Below are 7,500 nucleotides of genomic sequence, written 5' to 3' on the forward strand. Positions count from 1 at the left end.
ATGACCGATCTATGGGTAATGCTGTGACCTTACATGCACACACACACCCAACTCCCCGCCCACAAGAGTTGGAGTAACAATCCGAAGAGCAGCGATACTGAAATTATTTCAGCCCCGGGCGGGAATCGAACCTGAACCTCCGCAGTGGCAGCCGGGAATTCTATCAACTGCGGCACGAGTTGTGTGTGTGCGTATTTAGAGGTTTATTCCGTTCTGCATGAACTGGTACTTAAATGAACAAAATCAGATGGCGACAATCAAAACAATTATATAAATCATGAATATGTATGAAATGATTGACCATACAAGATTACATAACTTGATTACTTCTCTTTGCGGTTAGTTGAGGTTAACTTAATCCTTTTTTCGTTCTGAGGACGGCCCTCGGTGTGAAGGGATTAAAGATAATTGTTTTAATTCCAGGTAGGCCTATGGAAAAAGAAATTAAAGTCTGCTTGACCTGTCAACAGAAAAAAAAAATCACATTGTTTTGTTTTGTGAACGAAAATTTCACCCGGTTTTATTTTGGCGAAGAACTTTTCACCTGACTTCCTTTCGCCGGATAACATTTCAACTGACTTAATTTGGCCAAAGAAAATTTAACCTGATTTTATTTTGCAAGAGGGAAAAATTCGCTTTTGTTTTACTTTGTCAAAGAACATGTCACCTGACTTCTTTTCGTCAGCGAGTTTCACCTGATTTTCCCTCACCAAAGAAAATGTCACCCAACTTTTTCACCAACCTCCAAGCCCCCAAATCTGGATGAATAAAACCAACTGGCCCAATACGCTTTGGAGTTGCCTTTTCACCTCGTAGTATATCTTACCTAGTATATATTACCTAGCATATACTACCTAGTATATTTTACCTAGTAAATTTTAGATATTTTTTTCTTACGAACAACAAACTATTTTATTCAGCTGCACAGGGGAGGACCCCTCAGGTCTGAAACTGTTAGAGCCGTGTCGAATAGTGTGTTAGGTTTTATGGATTTCATTCTGAATATCACCAAATAACTCCCTGACCCCTGAGGGGCGTCGTCCTTGCCGTCATCTCCTCCTTCTCTTCCTCCTCATCATCCTGCTCCTCCTCCTTTTCTTCCTTCACTTCCTCTCCCTCCTCTTTATTTTCCTCTTCCTCTTAAGCATCCTCTCCCTCTTCCTCTTCCTCTTTCTATTCCTCTTCCTCTTCCTCTTCCTCTTCCTCTTCCTCTTCCTCTTCCTTTTCCACTTCCGTTTCCACTTCCTCTTCCTTTTCATCTTCCTCTTCCTCTTTCTTTTCCTCTCCCTCTCCCTCTTCCTCTTCCTCTTCCTCTTTCTTCTCCTCTTCCTCTTCCTCCTCCTCCTTTTTTTACTTCCTTTTACCCCCCCCCCCCACACACACATACTTGAGGGGTCGAAAGACGTTTCCTCTTGTGTACTGGAGCTTCTTCGCCTTCATACCAGGTTGCTTCTCTTCGTTTCCTTCCATTTCCTTCCCTTCCATTAATTTTCTTTTCCTTCCTTACCCATCTCTAACCTTTCCTTTGCTTCTCTTTCTTTATTTTCACTTCTCTATTTTTTTTTTCATATTGCCTTACCTTGCTTTTCTTTCGCTTTCTTTATGTTATCTTAATTTTCATTCTTTTAATTTCCATTCCATTTCCTTTCTCTTTCACTTTTTCTTCTTTATTTTTTTATCTTATTCTTTCGTTTATTTTCTCTTTTTCTTTTGTATTTTTTGTTACGTTTTTTTTATTTTGACTGCGTTTTATTTATATTCATTTTTTCTTTGTTTGTTTTTGTTTTACCTTTCATTTCCTCTTCCTACCATTTTTTTCCTTTTCTTTTCATTTCTACTCATATCACTTTCTATTTGCTATTATCTCCTTCACCCGACTTCTCTTCCCATCTTCTCTATTATTCCTTTTACTCTTCTTCCCTTTCCTCCTCCTATTTCCTCCTTTTTTATCCCTTTCTCTTCCCTTCCCTTCCCTCACCTTCTTTCCCATTCCATCCTTTCTCCTTCCCCCTCCTATTCCCTAAACTCCCCTTCCTTCTCTTCTATCCTCCCCTCTTCTCTACTGCCCTCCCCTCTCCTCTTCTATCCTCTCCTATTCTCTCCTCTCCTCTCTCCTATCCCCTCCCCTCACTTTCCTTTCTCCTCCTCTCACCTCTTCTTTTCTCCTCTCTTCTCTCTGATCCTCTCCCCTCCCTTCCCCTCTCCTCCTGTTCCCTCCCTTCTCCTCTTCTCTCCCCTCCCATCCCCTCCCCTCTCCTCTCCCTTTCCTTCCTCAATGCTCTCCTCTCCCCTTTCTTTTGCCAATTCTATTGCTGTATCCACTTATTCCTTCCAGTGTACTTCCCTTGAATTGGCCCGTTTTGGCCTCGCCCTCTATCTCTTTCCCCGCCTCTCTTTAATCCTGCTTCTGATCTCTTTTCCTTTGGCAATGATATTTTTTTCTTTCTTTCTTTTTTTTTTCTTCCTTTCTTTCTTTATATATATATATATATATATATATATATATATATATATATATAATACACACACATACACACACACACACACACACACACACACACACACACACACACACACACACACACACACACACACACACACACACACACACACACAAACACACACACACACACACACACACACACACACACACACACACACACACACACACACACACACACACACACACACACACACACACACACACACACACACACACACACACACACACACACACACACACACACACATATATATATATATATATATATATATATTTATATATATATATATATATATATATGTGTGTGTGTGTGTGTGTGTGTGTGTGTGTGTGTGTGTGTGTGTGTGTGTGTGTGTGTGTGTGTGTGTGTGTGTGTGTGTGTGTGTGTGTGTGTGTGTGTGTGTGTGTGTGTGTGTGTGTGTGTGTGTGTGTGTGTGTGTGTGTGTGTGTGTGTGTGTGTGTGTGTTCGAGTCCTTGGCCGTACTACGTTTCAATTTCTGAATGATGGCTTCCTCGAATCTGTCTCGATGTTGATGTGTTGATGGCTTAGAATTAAAGTGTATTATGGTTGATAATATATATATATATATATATATATATATATATATATATAAATATATTATATATATTATATAATATATATACATATATATATAATATATATATACATACATATATATATATATATATATATATATATATATATATATATATATATATATGTATATTCTACCTTGTTTGTTTTTACTTTCTTCCGTTCACTCGCCTTTGATTCTCCTTCTCCAGATAATCCTCTTTATCCTTTCGTTTTTTCTCTTCTTTTATTCTTTATTTCTTATCGTACTACCATGTTCCTTTCCTTATTCCTATTCTCCATCTTGCATGTTTTCTTGTACATACTTCCCCCTCGTTCTTTCCTGCTTCCCTGTTACTATTATATTTTTCTTCTTCGTTCCATCTTGGTCCCCCTCTTTATCTCTGTCAACTCCTTTTTTTTTTTACCTCCTTGTGCTACAGTTACCTTCATTTCCATTTTCCTTTCCCTTCCCCTTCCTATCATTTTTCTTTCACTTCCATGTACTTCCTCCGTTCCCTTTTACCTTAAGTTCTTCTCATTCTTTTCTTTCTTCGTAGTTTCCCTTCTATCCTTTCCCAAAGTCTGATATTTATTTACCTTTCGTTCCCTTGCTGTTTCCACTCTTTGTTTTCCCTTATCTCTCCCTTACCCACACTTTGCCTCTGTTTTATTCTTTGATTTCTTTTTCCTTTTCTTTTTTGTAGTACCACTTTACCTTTTTTATTCTTTTTTATCTTCGTCCCTTTCCTCCTCGTCTTTATTTCCTTCCATCATCACCTTCCCTCTGTTTACTGTTTTTTTCTTTATATATTTTTTTTCGTTACTTGTTTCCAATTCTTTTTTGTTTCGCTCTCTCCTTTCTACTTTTTTTACTTTAATTCCCTGAATCCATCTAAGTTTTCCTAAATTCACTTTTCCTTGTTTTTCAGTTCTTTTCTATACACTTTCACATCCTTCCTTTACAACCCATTTTCCCCTTTTCCCCTTAAAATATCTTTCTTTTTCCTACCACTTCCCGAAATAATTTTTGCTTTTCCTTTCTATTTATTCTTTCCATTTTTTCCCTTTCCTCACCTTTTTTCCCTTCGTCCCTCCCCCTTGCCTCAATTTTCCTTCCCTCCATCTCGCCACATCCTCTCTCCACTTCACTTCACTTCATTTTCCTAACCTCTTCCCCCATTCTTTTTCCTCTTTCATTGATTCCCCGAAGTTTGACTTTCTATTCTTTCTCCCTCGCTGCCTTTTCTTTACTTCCCACTTCCCCTTTCCGTTAGTTTCCTTCCTCCTCTTAATTCCCCCTCCCTCACCTACACATGAATTCTTTTCCCAAACCTGTCAATTCTTATCCTTATTCCTTCACTACCCTATCCTTTCCTTGTCCTATGCCTTCCCTGCCCTAACTCTTCCCAGTCCTATCCCTTCCCTGCCCTATCCCTTCCTTCCCCAATCACTTCCAAGCCCTATCCCTTCCCTACTCTATTCATTTCATGACCTATCCCTTCTCTGCCCTATCCCTTCCCTATCCTATCTCTTCCTTGCCCTATCCCTTCCCTTCCTTATCCATTCCCTGACCTATCACTTCCCTGCTCAATCCCTTCCTTGCCCAATCACTTCTATTTACTATCACTTCCCTGCCTTATCCCTTCTTTGCCCAATCACTTCCCTTCCCTATCCATTCCCTGCCCTATCTCTTCCCTCCCCTATCCATTCCCTGCCCTATTTCTTCCCTGCCCTGTCCCTTCCCTGCCGTAACTATTCTCAGTCCTACCTCTTTCATGTCCTATTCCTTCCTTGCCCTATCCCTTCCCTGTCCTATATCTTCCCTACTCTAGCCCTTCCCTGTCCTATCCCTTCCCTGTCCTATCCCTTCCCTGTCCTGTTCCTTCCCTACCCTACCCTATCCCTTCCCTGCCCTATTCATTCCTTGCCCTATCCCTTCCTTGCCCAATCCCTTCCTTTCCTTATCTCTTCTCTGCCATATCTCTTCCCTGCCCTATCCCTTCCTAGCCCAATCCATTCTCTGCCCTATCCTGTCCTTGCCCAATCACTTCCCTGCTTTATCCCTTCCTTCTCCTATCCCTTCCCAGCCCTATCCCTTTCTGTCTTTCCAAACCTTTTGTTTTCCTTCTTTTCCTTCCACCTTTCCTTGTTCTTTTCTCCACATTCCTCCTTTTTTTTTCCTTCACCTTGAAATAATAATCCCCAGTTTTTTTCACTTTTTTCTCGTTCCGCATCTATTTCCAGGATATTCTTTTCCTTTGCCCTCTTTTAATCCTTTCATTCTTTTCCCCTTCTCCTTCTCCCTTCTTTCCCTATTCCCTTGTTTCTTGTCCTTCTTACCCTTTACCGCCATTTCTCTCCCTCCTTGCTTCGCTTTTCCTATTTCTATTCCCATTGCGTTCATTTTCACGTCCCTTGTCATGTTCCTCATTTTTCAACTTCATTTTTTACCTCACCCAGTTTTCCATTTTCCCCTATTTTTCTTTTCCCTAGATTCTTCTTTTTGCTTTTCCACATCGTCCTCGCCTTCCTCCCCTCTCTCCCCCTCACGTTTTCTATTCTCCTCAATTCTAATCCTCATTTTCTCTTCCCTAATATCTCCTACTGTGCGTTCTTCAACTTTCCCTTCCCACCCATTACCCCTCTCCTCTTTCCGTTCCCCTCGCTCCCCTTTCCCCTAATTCCCCATTCCCCTCCTCGTTCCCCCTCCCTCGATGTCCCCGCCTGCCTCCGTCGGCATTTAACGTTTCATTTGTCCCTTTGGTCATTTTGTTACGGTGTCCATACATTGCCCTCCCCTTCTAGGTGTCGTCTCCCTCAACGTGGTCTTCCCTATCCCCTAGCATTCCCATACCATACCATTCCCTACTCCCTATAACTCCCTATAACTCCCACTCCCTACCATTCTCTCTCCCCACAATTCGCACTCCCTATTATTCCCACTCTTTATTATTCTCACTCCCCTCCATTCCCACTCACTTCTATTCCCTACTCCTTCCCGTTCCCACTCCCTTCTATTCCCACTCACTTCCATTCCCTACTCCTTTCCGTTCCCACTCACTTCCATTCCCACTCCCTCCCGTTCCCATTCCCTTCTATTCCCACTCACTTCCATTCCCTACTCCTTTCCGTTCCCACTCACTTCCATTCCCACTCCCTCCCGTTCCCACTCCCTCCCGTTCCCACACCCTTCCGTTCCCACACCCTCCCGTTCCCACACCCTCCCGTTCCCACTCCCTTCCATTCCCTATTCCTTCCGTTCCCACTCTCTTCCATTTCCACTCCCTCCTGGTCCTATTCCCTATCGTTCCTACTCCATCCCGTTCTTTACTCCCTCGTTCCCTTTCCCTTCCGATCCCACTTCCTCCCGTTCCCACTCTCTCCCACTCCCATTCCCTCTCGTTCAAAGTCCCTTTCGTTTTCACTCTTTCCTATTCCCACTACTTCCCATTCCCACACCCTCACATACTAATTTTTTCGTACACCAACTACCTCATATATCAACTCCTTCATATACACCAACACCCATGTATGCCTATTCCCTCATATACAAACTCCATTTACCAATTCTCTCGTATGCCTACTCCCTCATATACCCACTCCCTCATATGCCTACTGCCTCATATACCTACTCACTCGTATACCTACTCCCTGATATACCCAGTCCCTCCCGTTTCCACTCTCTCCCCTTTCCTCTCCTTTCCGTTCCTACTCCCTCTCATTCCTGCTGTATCCATATGTATGATATGCATGGATGCACAGTAGCATTCTTGCAATCTCTTCCATTCTTATGTTCTTATTCATACTAGTACACAGACCCACGTGCCCTTCTCTCTCTATAACGAGAGTAAACGAAAATAATATTTGATCCTCTGATGGTCTCGCCCTTGCTGACGAAAAGACTAAACACAAGATATTTTATATAACCATATGCTCTACTCGCCAAGAGACAGGATAAGTGTCTTGCCCTTGCTGGAAGGATGTTGACCTGAATGAAAAGTTCGTCATGAGAGAAGTGCGGAATTCCGAGCCTGAAGTTGTCAGTGTACGGGTATGTTGTCACAGGACATATTTTCAGTTTTATATCCAGATGATATCAATATGTGATGAATTGTTGAAAAAGATTAAGAATGTGATACATTGGCGTGCACGCACGCAGATACACACACACATTATAGATATATATATATATATATATATATATATTATATATATATATTATATGTATATATATACACACATATATATATATATATGTATATACATATACATATATATATATATGTATATATATCAATATATATATATATATATATATATATATAGATATATATATATATATATAATATATATTATTATATTATATATATATATTATATATATATATATATTTCAACAAGAACCCACTGTGTTGGACAAG

Source organism: Oratosquilla oratoria, chromosome 3, assembly GCF_046742065.1.
Source record: "Oratosquilla oratoria isolate Oo_2021 chromosome 3, ASM4674206v1, whole genome shotgun sequence".
In the NCBI taxonomy this organism is placed as follows: Eukaryota; Metazoa; Arthropoda; class Malacostraca; order Stomatopoda; family Squillidae; genus Oratosquilla; species Oratosquilla oratoria.